Consider the following 14,129-nt stretch of genomic DNA (forward strand, 5'->3'; position numbering starts at 1 on the left):
AATATCAGTAACCGTATTTCTGAATGAAGCTTTTTTGCCAATTCTTTCATGCTCCCTTGTGCTCTTGGTGCTGCTTTGCCATGGAAATTGAATTTTTCCCAAGAAATATATACAGGTTTGGGTGCATATTTATTCTCATACATCTGGTATTTTTTTTGTAAACAACTGTCTCAATTCCATCAACAGCAGCTTTGAAGAGTTTGGTGATGGCCTAGTGTTACTGATCTGAGAGTGCCTGGACCAGAGCCACAGTGGAAATCTTGTACTTGGCAAGCAAGCTCCTTCAGCATTGTTCCATGTGATCCCAAGTGAACCAAGCAAGAGGTATTTGACCTACTTGGATTCTGTGGAAAATATCTATTGACAACACTGTGGGAGCTCAAGCAGTGATTTCTTCTTCAGTATCCTCTCTTTGAAAATGCATCAACCTGGGGAACCTCAGACAGCACAGGATTGGATTCAGAATCCTGCCTTCAGGAAGACCAGTGGTAAAAATGAGTGTTTCAGTTATGATTGCCATGGTCCTAACTTCTCCAGGCCTGAAAGACAAAGCTCCCCTTCCTTGTGCTGCATTCCATTGGACCTGCTTCTCACTTACCTAGTGTTCTCCTAGGATTTTCTCATGTCATTACTGTGTTGCAGTTACTATGAGAAAGCAGGTATGTCTCAAGCACTGAATCAAACACTTATTCTGAACAAGATTTATGTGGCTCTAGACAGGGCCCATGCACCCTGCTACCATGTCAGCTCTGACTGCTATTGGATGACATTGTATTAGACATTGTGAAAGTGAGGTTTTTTCTTAGGAGGGGAAAGTGAAATCTATCTGACATTACTCAAGACATCAGACTTTCTTTTTTGTCACAGTAACAAGTGATAGCTGCAATCCAGGATGTCAGCATATCCAAGGACACAGTGTGGAAATTGACTTCAGGACATTCACTGATGAGCTTCCCCTACTAGGTCAAAAATGTGTTTTTCCAACACCGAGAATCATGTCATCTAGCATAGAGAAGATCTGCATATCTTAAGGGGGTGATATTTCTCTTCTCTACACTATTCTATGGTCAGTCTATCACAAGTTTGAAAACTAAAATCAAGTCTTGCCTGAAGTATGTTTGAACCCGGGGAATTACTTGGTTCTAGGTGTCATTGCTGTGATGTATTGTTGGCTCCTCTCCTCCTGTCCCAAGATTCTGCCAGGTATAAGTCTCTGCAGATATCTTGCCTTCTCCTTTCCCCCGAGCTAGAGAGCCCCTGTTGGCTAAGTATGTGACATACCCTACCATCAGTGCTAGATTAAATAGGGAAGGAAAAACCTTGAGGTGTAGTTCCTTCTGATTAGGAGATAGATACTCTTAAATATGTAATATATATATATATATATATATATATATGAAAGCTATGAGTAGAATGAAGTCTGGCAGAAAATCAAGGATTTTTCTTTGAGATGGACAAGTACACCCAGCCAGTGATCACCCTAAGGTAATTAAATCAGTAACTGAACAGGTCTTAATGAAGATGAGCTCATGCGCTTCACTGCCAGGGTGCAGGCACTGTGTCCAGTGGATCTGATGGGTCAGTCTGTTGATCTCAGTGTGCTGGGAGGTTGAGGGATCATAATCTTGTGTCAGCATGGCCAGGAGAGAGCTGTAGGACATGCAGATACCATACACCTCCATGTATCACCTCACCCTAGCCTTGTCTTCCATGGTTAGTTACAAAAGCTTGCAACACAGTGACTCCTTCGTTTTGATCTAGAGCATGGAGACTCGTGGCTGCCATGGTTTAACCCCAGCCAGCAACTAAGGAACACACAGCTACTCGCTCACTGCCCCCTGGCCCCGGCGGGATGAAGAGGAGAAACTTTGGAGTTTACTTAAGAACAGTTTAATAATTAAAATAAAACATAAAACACTAAACATCAAACATAAAATAAAATATAATAGTAATAATATTTTTAATAATAGTAATAATGAAAAGGTTGGCAACAAAGAGAGAGAGAGAAATAAAAATAAAACCCGAGAAAGACAAATGATGCACAATACAATTGCTTACCACCTGTTGACCAACATTCAGTCCAGCCCTGAGCAGTAATTATCTCCTCCTGTCAACTCCACCCAGTTTATGTACTGGACATAGTATTTTATGGTATAGAATATGCCTTTGTCTAGTTGGGCAGCTGCCCTGACTGTGCTCCTTTCTGGCTTCTTGTTTACCTGTTCACTAGAAAAACTTGGGAAACTGGAAAGTCCTTGATTCAGAGTAATTATTTCTCAGCAGCACCTAAAACATCAGTGTGTTATCAACATTATTCTCATACTAAATGCAAACCCTACAGTACTGTACCAGCTACTAGGAAAAAAAACAAACCAAAAGTCTATCTCAGCAGCAGCCAGGATAGCAGAGAGAATTTTTTCCCCATCAGTGACCCTGATGCAGATGAGGATGTATCCAAGTCTACTACCACTTCCTATCAAAATTGTTTAATTAGGTTATTCATTAATGATGAAATTAATGTTTTAATTTCCTAAATAGCTTTGCTAGCTGTTGATTTTCCAGTCCCAAAATGCTGCCAGGGCACTGAGATAGGAGAACTGTGCTTTGGGTCTCTGCATGACTAGTTATTTTCTCCACTTGCTCAACAACATGCTTATACATTAATATTCTCACCAAAAAAAGGACTGAACTTATTATAGTTAATATTGTACTTCCCATTCTTGAAATCTTTTTGCTGCTGAGCTGCCCCACCTGCCTTTGCAGAACTCTTCTCATAGAGCCAGATGTGATGCTCAAAAGGATCCTGTCTTTGTCATCATTGGCAATATATGACTACACAGAAAGTCATGTCTGATGTAACCAACTTTGCAGTCTCATTTTTTGTGGCCCATTGTGTGCAGGAAATGCTTCTGGCTCAGGAAGTCTGCCTGCATCTGTGCTGCCACCGAAAGCACTGCTGCCCTGCCCACATATGTGCTTTTTGCTCATTTCATCTTCCAAAAATGGAGACACTGTGATGGCAGGTGTGGTGATAGGTCCAGGGCATTTTATGGGTTTTTTTAAAGTTGTTCAACTTAAACAGTTCAAAGACACAATCACAGCATATGTTGAGTTAGAAGGGACCCAGTCAGGATGATGGATTCAACTTGTGGACTCATAACCTCTCTCACCTATTTCTTGCAGTGAAACCGCGCTGCCAGTTTACAAAGCACCAGAGGATGGGAAAATGGGATGAAGTTGAGCTAGAGGATACTAGTTAACATACCTGTAATATAGATACAGTCATAAACAGGATACCCTATTCTCTGTGTTATTTGCAATTTGTAGTCCAAATTTTGTATGTTGTACCAGTGACATAGTTCTGCACACGTCTTGTATTAATAAATTTAGACAAAAGCTGCATGAGGGACATGTGAATTACAATGTTGGTTTTTATTTGAGAAAATAAATGAATGTACCTGAAAATTCAAGTCTACAGATACAGCAGATGGAGGGGTGAATGGGAGGTAGATTTTTTTCCTCCTATTGAACTGTTGTAACTATTGAACTCTAATAGAAAAGAAAACAGATGAACAAGCACATTTCATAGTCTCAAATATATTTTCTAATCTTGACTCTTCAGTAGGATACAGTTACACTTTCATAAAACTTCTGAGGAGAGGGAGCCAAGAACATGAGCCATAGACTTAAATTTTACCTAGCTCAAAGTTTCAGTACATTTTATTCTGGAAGAATAATCCTTGCAAAAGAAGTGCATTAACAAGGGCAGTTTATTTCCAGATAGAAGTAAACTTGTAGAAATAGATAATTTCAAGTACCCAGGATTATTGGCTCAAATGCCACTGAAGGACATAGCTAAGAGCAGCAAATTCTTGTTACCACAAAGGACTACTTTAAGCAGTAGGTGGTTTTGCTGGTGCACAAGAGATTTAGTCCTAAGTAACAAATGAGATCTGATTTAAGAAGTAATTATAGCTGACTCTCTCTGTCACAGTAGCTGCAAGATAGTGAAGATTAGTGTAGTGATCTTAACTGTAGAATGGGTATCCACAGGCATAAAAGCATGAAATAAAAGTCAAAGTATTTTAAAAAAATAACATGCTTAAAATCAATCTGGTAAATATTTGACTACACTATAGTATAATGATTAAATGAACATACTGCGTTCGATAATTTGAGTAATAAATCAGCCTATAAAGAGTTAAAAGCAGCCCCCATGATGCCAGGGATGCATCAAGAACAGTGTCATCTGAATTCTGTACCTGATGAATGTGTCAGAGAGGTTCTGTGAGGAAATGTAAAATTCAAGTGGTCAGAAGAGAATCCAAGAAAAGATAAATATTTGGAATCAAAGACCTGCAGGCATCAAGAAATACATTAAGCTGTCTTGAGAGAATGGATCAAAGTCAGCAAGAGCTCTAACCTCTGCAGACATTACTGTTTAAAATGAGCAGACCACTAGGGCATGAATTTCTAAAAGGCAAGTCACTGTCAGAAACTTTCATGGAAATATTTAGTAATTAAAAAATATAGCTAATTTAAGTTGCATCTTTCTGTTTCTTTGAGACTGTAACAAAAATAGCAAGAATGAAAATCCATCAGGATCCACTGTTTTCCTCTTCCACAAAGGAATGGAGGAACTCTGATGAGTATTTTTCTAACCTCTTCTTTGAAAGTTGAATGGCGGAAATTAAACCTCAGCTTTTGGTAACCTATTTCTGTCTGTAGCTATCCTTAGAGTCAGAAGGTTTTCCTATTTTATCTTAAACCTTTCCAGCTGCAATTAAAGCCAGCATGGTTCTATCATGCCTTCAGTGTCATGAAGAACAATCATGAAGTGGGGTCCCTGCTTTTCAGGATTTTCCACATATTGGAAGGTTGAGAAATCACCTCCACACCTGTCATCAGCCTTTAATTTTAGAGCAAATATTTCCTCTCCCTTTTTCAATCATTTTCCATATTTTAAACAATTTTTTTAAAGTACTCTTCTTTATGTGCTATTGTATTTCTCTACCCCAAACTGAGGCTTCTGAAAAGTGAGTTAAGAAAAAGAATTACTAATCCTGCCTTACATATGACATATCTATTAGAATGTCCCAAGATGAGTTTTTCTGTTTTTTCATCAGCATTGATTCTATTCAATATGTGGTTTATTGTTGCAGCCAAGTCTCTTTCTACAGTGCTGTTAGTATTCTCAATTTTGTATTTATGCATTTGATTTTTTTCTAGCCTCAATATAGTACTTGGTTCTTATATTTGTTGAGTTTCATCTTATTGATTACAGACCACTTCTCCCATTTATCAAAGTCATTTTGAATTCTAATCCTTCAGGTTCCTTGCACCCCTTTTCTTTGGCATTCTTTTTGAGTGTGCTCTCCATTCCATCAACTAAGTAATAAGTGAAAATTTTGTATTGGATCAGATTTTGGCCAGGCCTCATCAGAATTCTATATTATATATCCTTTTAATTGAAAACAAAATGTAAATAAGTCTAGGAGTATTTTCTGCAAGTAATTATGCACCTATTGTGTGCAGCAGGTTAGCCCAGAACAAAATGTTTCTGTAACCTGTTAATGAGAATGTCAAGTAAGACAGTGCCCAAAGATTCCTGTAAGTCAATACACATCTCTTCTACTGCTTCTTTCGCTATGAGACAGATAATCTGTTACACAAAGAAAACACAGCAGTTTCTCAGACTTTTTTTTTGCAACAAATCTTTTTTGCCTGTCTCTTTTTCACTGACCCTCCAGGTGCTTTAAAAGTGTCAGTTGAATAATTTATTATTATTCTTGATGTTGAAATAATGTCGACTGCTGATTTTTCCTTTCTGAAGATGATATTTTATTCTCCTCTATTCAGACTACCTGTTGTTCAAGAATTCTTGAAGACAGTGATGGTAATGCAGTGTTAGAAATGTTTTAATTCTAGGACCACTTCACAGAAAATATCTGAGGTAAATATTTAGACACTGTGTGAACATAAAAATTGTGTCTCTGTTCTCAATATCAGTATTTGACACTTGTGTCAAGAGAGGAAAATTAAGTAAACACTTTAAAGACAAAGTTTGCAAGACAGAAAATAAAGTAAAATAACTTTTCAGAAGGGAAGTTGCATAACTAGTTTATTAGTATTCTTTGGAGCTTTAAGATACTTTTCTTTCTAAATATTGCTGATACTTACTAGAAGAAGCTAGTTAGATACTAATTTTCTGTATCCAAACTACATTTATAATAAATTCCTGGTTTCCAAATTGCTTCTTTGAAATAAGTGAGTGGTGAAAAGAATTAAAATGTGAACGAAAAAAGAGTAGAGGTAGTGAGATACAGAAATATTGAAATATACTATATTTACATAAACCTGGCTGGTTTTAATCCCTTACCCCTCAATTTTCCCACTCTTGCTCCTCTCCCCAAATCACCTAAATATCTCCCTTTTCCAGCCTCTGGATCTCCCCTAAACATTATGTAGTACATCCTACAATCTGCAAATGCTTTTCTTCTGCACTGAATGATGTATCCCACCCCTAAGCAGCACCTTTGCTTGGTCTGAAAGGGGATCTAGAGAGCTGCTTGCTTGCAGCACCTTGTCATGTTGACTTTTTCACCTGGACTCTGGGTCCCTGCTGAGACAGTCCAGGGAGGGGCCTGAAAAAACTGTTTGTTTCTTGGTAGTCTTTGGTTCAGGTTGTGCTGTGGTCAGCAGGAGCAGGGCAGGGATTGTCCCCTTGTACTGAGCACTGGTGAGGGCACACCTTGAACCCTGTGTTCACTTTTGGGCCCCTCACTACAAGAAAGACATCGAGGTGTGGGAGAGTGTCCAGAGAAGGGCAGTGGTGCTGGGGAAGTACATGTCCTGTGAGGGTGCTGAGGTTGTTTATCCTGGAGAAAAGGAGGCTTAGGAGGAACCTTATTGCTCTCTACAGCTGCCTGAAGGGAGGCTGTAGCCAGATGGAGTTCAGCCTATTTTCCTGTTAACCTGGGATAGGACATGATAAAAAGGCCTCAAGTTGCACCAGGGAAGGTTTAGATTGAATATGGAGAAAAATTTCTTTGCTAAAAGGGTTGCCAAGCCTTTAAACGGGCTGCTCAAGGATGTGGTGGATTACCATCTCTGGAGGTATTTAAAAGATGTGGAGATATGACACTGAAGGATATAGTTTAGTGATGAATTTGTCAGTACTGGATTAACAGTTGGACTCAATGATTTTACAGGTCTTTTCCAATGTAAATGATTCTTTGATTGTATGATTCTAGGCTCCTGCCTGCCATTGTACTCCTCTGGACTTGTGGAAATGTGTCCTCAGTGGTCTGATGGCTTCTGTGATGGGTATGAGGGTAGCTCGACAGGGTGTAATTTGGGTTTCCAATCCTTCCACTGTCTCTCTGAGCATCTTTGTGGGTGTGCAGGTGAGCTTTATCACACAACTGAATACCTCTTCTGCAACAGATGGCACTCCAGATAATTATAATAATAAAAAAAACCTAACAAAAGACCCAAACCACCCCTCATCCACCAAATAGTTTTAACCTTTCAATTGTAACTGATTTTTGTTAGAGAAATTTAAGCCTCTCTGGAGGAAAGCACCCATTTGCTATTGGCCTTGTAAATACAGGTATTTGATGCTATGGGTTGTGGGAGGTGATTACTGGGATCTGTTCCTTCTTCTCTTGGAAGGTAAAAATATCAGAAAAACAGTGATGTAAATGTGCCATTTTACATTGGTCATACTTTCATGGTTTCTTTAGTGGTTTCCTTTTTACCTTGTTTTTGAGTTAAACTATGATGAAAATATAAGTGATTTCTTTTTTGTTAAGAGCTTCATGTAGATTGCCAAGACTCACTTCCAAAGAGTTAAAAATCACATTCTAAATCATAACAAAATTCTCTTTAAATCAAGTTTCAGTTATTATGTGAGGAGAAAAAGGGAAGTTGCTTTTGGATACTCCTTGGAATTACATGGTGCTCACAGAAGCTGTTGGCAAGAAATTGCAGAGTTCAAGTTTTTCTTCTTAGCAGAAGAATGTGGCCTTGAACAGCTCTCCATCTGCCTTAGAAGAACACCTTAATTTATAGCTGTATATTTAAATGTATATTTTAGATCACAGACACAGTTGCCTGACATGAAAGACAGCTTTCCTAGGTGATGAATATATTGTATGTTGAAGTAAGCAGCTCACAGAAGAGAACAGAACCAATCTGACATCATGCAGCCTATTCATGTTAGTCTTCAGATGAAGAACTACTAAAGAGTTCTAAAGTCAGAGTTATGTCTCTTTTGTAACAGTGGATAACAACTCTGCACTGGCTAGATGCCTTCTGCTGCTCTCTAAGCTGAACAGGAAATCTAATTCATCTCATGTGGTTTCCTGATGAAATACATACTGGCAATGACAAATGTATGAGCACTGCTAAATTCAGTTGCTAGACAATGAAAGATATCTTTTGGGTTTTTTGGTTGTTTGTTTGTTTTTTTTTTCCTACAATGAAATATTAAACTTGCCAAACAAATGACTAAAGGTCAACATAAAATATAATATGGAAATTGTTTCTCTCTTTACCCACCTGAAAAAAATAATAATTAAAACATAATTAAGAGAGACAGACAGAAGCTTTCTGGTTTAATGTGTATATTTTACATATTAAGAAATGGAAGATATTCTCACTGAAGTGACATCTGTCCTGAAGCTTCACAAGGGCACCTCACAACTCTAGAGTAAGATTGCTGTAATTCTTAGCTGAGATGATTAAAGAGCCTGAACGGAGTGACAAACTCTTTGGGTACCTTTAAGTCTCCCTCTTTAGGAATATATGCATTTAATCATTCGGGAGAGGAAGGGGCAGAAAACCAAACAATGGCTGCTGAAACCACACAGTGGTGCAGGTGAAATGTTTGGCTATGACCAGCTAAACTATTTTGTCAGTTTGGCAACAAATTCTGTTCTAAGTAAATGCCCTGGTCCGTATCCCTATGCTGACACTAGCTGTTTTTCCTGGTTCAAACAGAGAGTGAGAAGGGGAGCAACCAGGATAACCAAAGTGAACCAGGATAACCAAAGTGAACCTGACACCTGTTTCATGTGATCAGTAAATACTTTGTGCACAGTTCCTGCGGTCTCTTTGTAAAGCTGAGATAGCTGGCACAGAAAATCAGGTAGCAGCTCTAGAAGTAGAAAACTGACATGCTGGGGCTTATGCCAGTTTGATCCCTTCTGCTACTCTGTATCAGAGGATGTATTGTGGATTCTTTATTTTTTACTTTCATTTTAAAACATTATTCTTAACAGAGTTTGTAATCTCCTATTTTTAGTTTCAGAAAGACTTCAGAAACATTTAACATCTGTGCTTTCTCTAAGTTTGCTTGTTCTTGACAATGCTTGTCTCAGAAAAGCCACGATCTTTCAAACCATGGTGCTCTATACTGATCCCACTGGTCATTGCAGTACTAGTCATTAGCAAATGCAGTGCTACACTAACTAATTAAAATCTTCTGGGCTTGGCATTTAGTTTTATGTGCTGATTCACAGCAAGGTCCTTAATTGTGCTGGGTTCATATGCAGCTGTGTGGTTTCACAACTGCCTTTAGCCAATTTGAGAAGGTACTCTTCCAAAAAGAATGATTCTTCCTCTTGCCTAAGTGTGCATCACCATTGATTTCCTTGCTGTTGTACAAGTGTGGCCGTGCAACAGCTTAGAGAAACTCACTTAATCCAATTGGAAAAACAGTCACACAATAGATATTTTCTCAGCTAAACTGTTTCAGCTGCCTGTGGTGATGAAGCAGCACAGCCCCAGCACAAACGGAAGGTGAGAATATGTGGCCAGGCACAGACTGCACCTTTCAGCAGCAGTGGAGATCAGCTACAAGAGGTGTGACAGCATTGCTTCACTGTGGGGTTAGCAGAACACCTCTACACCTATTCTCTTTGCTTTCATGAGGCCTCTTCTTCCTCTCTTTTGTAAGAGGCTCAGCCGTGCTGTGAGACTGTGCTTGTATCATAGTAGGAAAAAGAGGCATGCTGTTTGGACTCCTGAGCTGCCTTTGCTGGCAGTATGACCCACATGAATGCCTTATAGTTGTTACTTCAGCTTAGGTTTCAAGCCCAGACTCCACAATTATCCACACTGGTTTTCAGCTTCAACCTGTACAGGGACAAGTTGACAGATATACTAAGAGAGAAAACCTAAGTAGGAAATGCAAACAGGAGAAATTAGTCTGACATTAGGACACATGGGGCAGAGTTAGCTTAAGTTACACCTAGTGAACAAATAAGGCCAGGATGAGGAATGTCTCACAATGACTCAGCATGAGACATGGTGTACGAGCAGCATCAGGACATGTGGTGGCCTCATAGTGATTTTAAAGCATATAATTAAAGTTTCATAGAATATGTGGATGAGCCTAAAAATAAGCAGGAAGGATGAAACTGTTACCATTCTGAAAGCACTTGCGAAAGTTGATCCCCTGTCTATCATGTTGCTGATACAGATATTTACAAAGAGAGACTAATGCTGCTTTAAATGGTGCAATACAGTAACACTCTCTGGAAAGCTACTATGGCATGTGAGACATGTCACTCACACATGTCACATCACACTGTGGCATGTGAGACATGTCACTCTAGTATCCTCTTTGGCCTTGCTCCTAGCCACTTCTCTTAAGCCAAAAGCTGAACTGAGTGATCAGGCACTACCACTTCACTGGGTCTACAAGTCTCACAGTACTCTATAATTTGGAGAAGCTCTTTGGCTGGACATTTCATAATCTTAAAAAATTTCAGGTCTAAAACATGTCAGACATTATTTTTTATATTTTATAACAGACATTATTTTTTGTTTTATATATATATATATAGATAGATATAGATATATATATATACACAGTAATTATTCTTTATTGTAGGCATTTTTTTACTTGTTTTCAAAAAAAAACAAACATAGAGTTCTTGACCAGCTCAGTACCTCCCAGTCACAAGTTAATGACCATTGTTGCCAATTTTTCTATTTGGCTTCTGAGGAGAAGATACTTATGCCAATAGCTGTGTGGCTGTGCAGTAGTTGGGGAAGAAACTGTTGGTGTTAGCCCAAGTATCCGATCTTCTAATTTCTTCAGAAGAAGACCCAAAAATCTGAAGAATGTGCCTGGGATGTGACTCTTCAGCAGATACCAAATGCACTCCAGGAAAGAAGAACTGAAAGTATCACTTTAGTATGAATGAACCTGCCCTGCCTAGTGACCTTTTTAGCCTATATTTCCTATTAGTGAAGGAACACATTAAAGGCAAGAGTCAGCAGTGACTGGAAATGATCTCAGTGGCCAAGAAAGCCTTCCTCCCCATGCCCTTGCTCTCTTTCTTCCTGATCCACATGTTCTCGTCTCCTCAAGCACCCATCCTTCCTTGTTCCAGTTATAACAGGCTTTGCTGTGAATTGACATGACCCACTGCTGACTAAAAGTGGTTCCCAAAAAGACTTCATTAGCTGTGGAGCTGGCATGGTGCAAGCATCAGGAGTGAGTGGTCAGTGCTGAGGCAGAAAGGAAGGGTGGGAAGGGCAGGGAGCAGTGTGTGCATCAGCTGTGGAGGAGTGTTGAGTCAGCAGCCTAGAGCTGTGGTACCATCCCTCGAAGATGAACAGTCTGTCTTGCAGCCAATGACAGTAAAAATACTCATCAATAAGGTTTTATAAACTCTGGTTAACAGTGTTTCTACAATTACTGATGACAGCAAAAACTAGAAGGTAATGCTTTTCAAGCCTGCCTTTGCTGCAGGTACACCACTGATAATAGAGTAATATGCATTTGAAACTTAATTGGAACACTAAGGAAAGCTTGAACTATTTATGGTATTTAATAATTTAATAGTACAAAGTGCACTGATCGTAGTAGTATTCATTTTTCTATTTAATTTAATTATTACTTCTATTTCTTAATTAATAATGCAAGAGTGTATTTTTGTGTAGCACTTTTTTTTTTGTGCAGTTCCCATTTTGCACCAGAGTTTAATGAAGATCTTCCTGTTGTTTGTAAAAAAAGAGTATATTCCAATATACACACATTCTGAAAAATTGCTTGAGTCTGTAATCTGTGAGATCCCTGAAAAGCTCATAAAGAGCATATTATCACTAAATGTTTATTCCAGGATGTGTAAGAACCCTCAAATTGTTACATTCTTATGTTTCCAACACTCAGGTAAAAAAAGGGAGTTTTATTTTTCCCACTACAGCTTGGATATCAAAGCACAGAGATGTTAAAATCTGTACTCAAAAAGGTTATTTAAGACCATAGATCCCACTAGATGGCTTGCCTTGAGTGCTAAGAAGAGCTTTTGTGGAACGAGAACTTACATCTGCCAAATCCAAGAGAGTCTTCCTTACTACTGAACTTTGCTGTCTCACTAAGATCTCAATGAAGAGTTCTTTAAAGCTGGGTTTAGAGTACTTTGTTGAGTGGAAAGAAAGATTTTCTTCTAAGGGAAGTCTTGAATGTAGGTCACAGGAGGTCAGAAAGGATATAGAATAGCTGCTGATGCACATGATGGCTTTTATGGGCAAGGAAAATGGAAGCTGTAATGTTTTGGGAAAAAAAACCACATTATCCATGACATGAAAAACAAGCTTAAATTAAGGAATACTGGGTTATACTGAAGCCCTAAGAGATTGAAGTCAGTTGAGAATAGTCATTCCACTGGAAAAATAAAGGAGGTACTCCATAGAGTAACTTCACATTGCTCTAGAACAAGATGTTTTTAGTTAGAAAGCCAGTGTGCTGACAGCCTGTGCACCTATTCAGAACGTATAGCATGGAAAAAAATTATAAAATAATCCATTTTAAAGTTATGTCTTAAATGTGAAGAAATAAGGTGCTGTATTTGTGTTATGGGCTTGCTTTAGTGTATTGATGGTAAAATACTTCTCTGTGTTTAATATCATTTATGAATATAATCATGGGTCTAAATTTTGTACCTCAATTTTATATGAAGGCAGTTTGGTTGAGATATTTATAGTGGACCTGCATGCAATTTTTATGGCTAAGAAAGCAAATTTGAAATTGAAGTGCATAAAATGAGGAACGAACATTTTCCAAAGAAATTTTCCCTGACATGAAATAAATTCTTGGTGTGACCTCTAATCTCCTGTGTTTGATATAGGGAGACTAGCCCAAAGGAAGAAAGAAAGGTGACTTCTCAATGGGTGGCACAGACAGAATATACTTTATTATGACGTGCCTTATTCTGGGAGTTTTAAGTGTTATTGGTAACAGAACTGGACTTGACATCTGTGCATGACCGAGTCTGACTAGCCTTACTTTCCAGAATATAGTTTCACTCAATAAAATTTATATATATTCATAATTTAGTATTTGATTTTAATTATGTTTTAATTTTTATTATGACATTTTATTAATAAAACTGATTTTATGCAATACATTTCTTATAGAAAAATGAAAAATGAAAAATGTTCAAATGTTGTTATTTTACCAGTTCCATATTTTCTGTTCACAATATTTTCTTCTGTAGTCTATATAAATGTGTTATTTATATGTGTTATAATAATAAATTATTATTTTCAGGATGTTCAGAATTTGATTTAATGACTGGAAACTAGTTTTAAATGCTAGAATTAAAGACAGATATTATTGGATAATCTTGAAGCAATGAAATTATTAAATACATGAAAAATTGTTAGCAAGCAGTGATATATTTTAAAAAATGAAAAACATGTTGGAATTATGCAGTGATATATTTTATTCTTATATTGCCCAGGTTAATACTGTTCCAATAATTTTACAAATAACAATCTGTTTGCACTGCATTTCATCTTTCTTCTTTTCTCTGACCTGTATTCCTGATAAGAATCACACAAGTAAACACTGACACATTTGAGACAAAAACAGCAGGTCAAATTTTCCAGGATGTATTTCCATAATCCCCTTTTCTAACATTTCGCTGTCCCTTGAGAAGGGGAAGTTTTGCTTCTCCTATGCTCACAGGGCCTCATTGCAAGCACTTGTGGCTCCCACAGAGTCCTTTCTCCTTCTCTGCTTGCTCTAATATTCATCAGCCCCCTCCCCAAGCCAGCTGAGCTCACTTCTCAAGGAGCTCCCTGCTCATAGTGTTCTCTTTTCCTGTGCT

The 14,129-nt window shown here is 38.1% G+C and overlaps 1 long non-coding RNA gene across 18 annotated transcripts in view; it reads left to right on the top strand.

The window, feature by feature from the left end:
- LOC111924302 (uncharacterized) overlaps window positions 1-14,129 on the top strand; it is a 31,735-nt gene that overhangs the window by 5,800 nt on the left and 11,806 nt on the right. For 5 of the 18 annotated variants that reach the window (XR_002861587.2, XR_015277365.1, XR_015277361.1 and 2 more), the window contains one exon: window positions 187-5,255. This is a non-coding gene — a long non-coding RNA (uncharacterized LOC111924302). Of the gene's footprint in view, window positions 1-186; window positions 5,256-5,859; window positions 13,570-14,129 lie in introns of those variants that run through there. The other 13 variants (XR_015277356.1, XR_015277357.1, XR_015277358.1 and 10 more) reach the window with 12 other exon arrangements.

Source organism: Cyanistes caeruleus, chromosome 1 (genome assembly GCF_971803275.1).
Source record: "Cyanistes caeruleus chromosome 1, bCyaCae1.hap1.1, whole genome shotgun sequence".
Lineage (NCBI taxonomy): Eukaryota > Metazoa > Chordata > Aves > Passeriformes > Paridae > Cyanistes > Cyanistes caeruleus.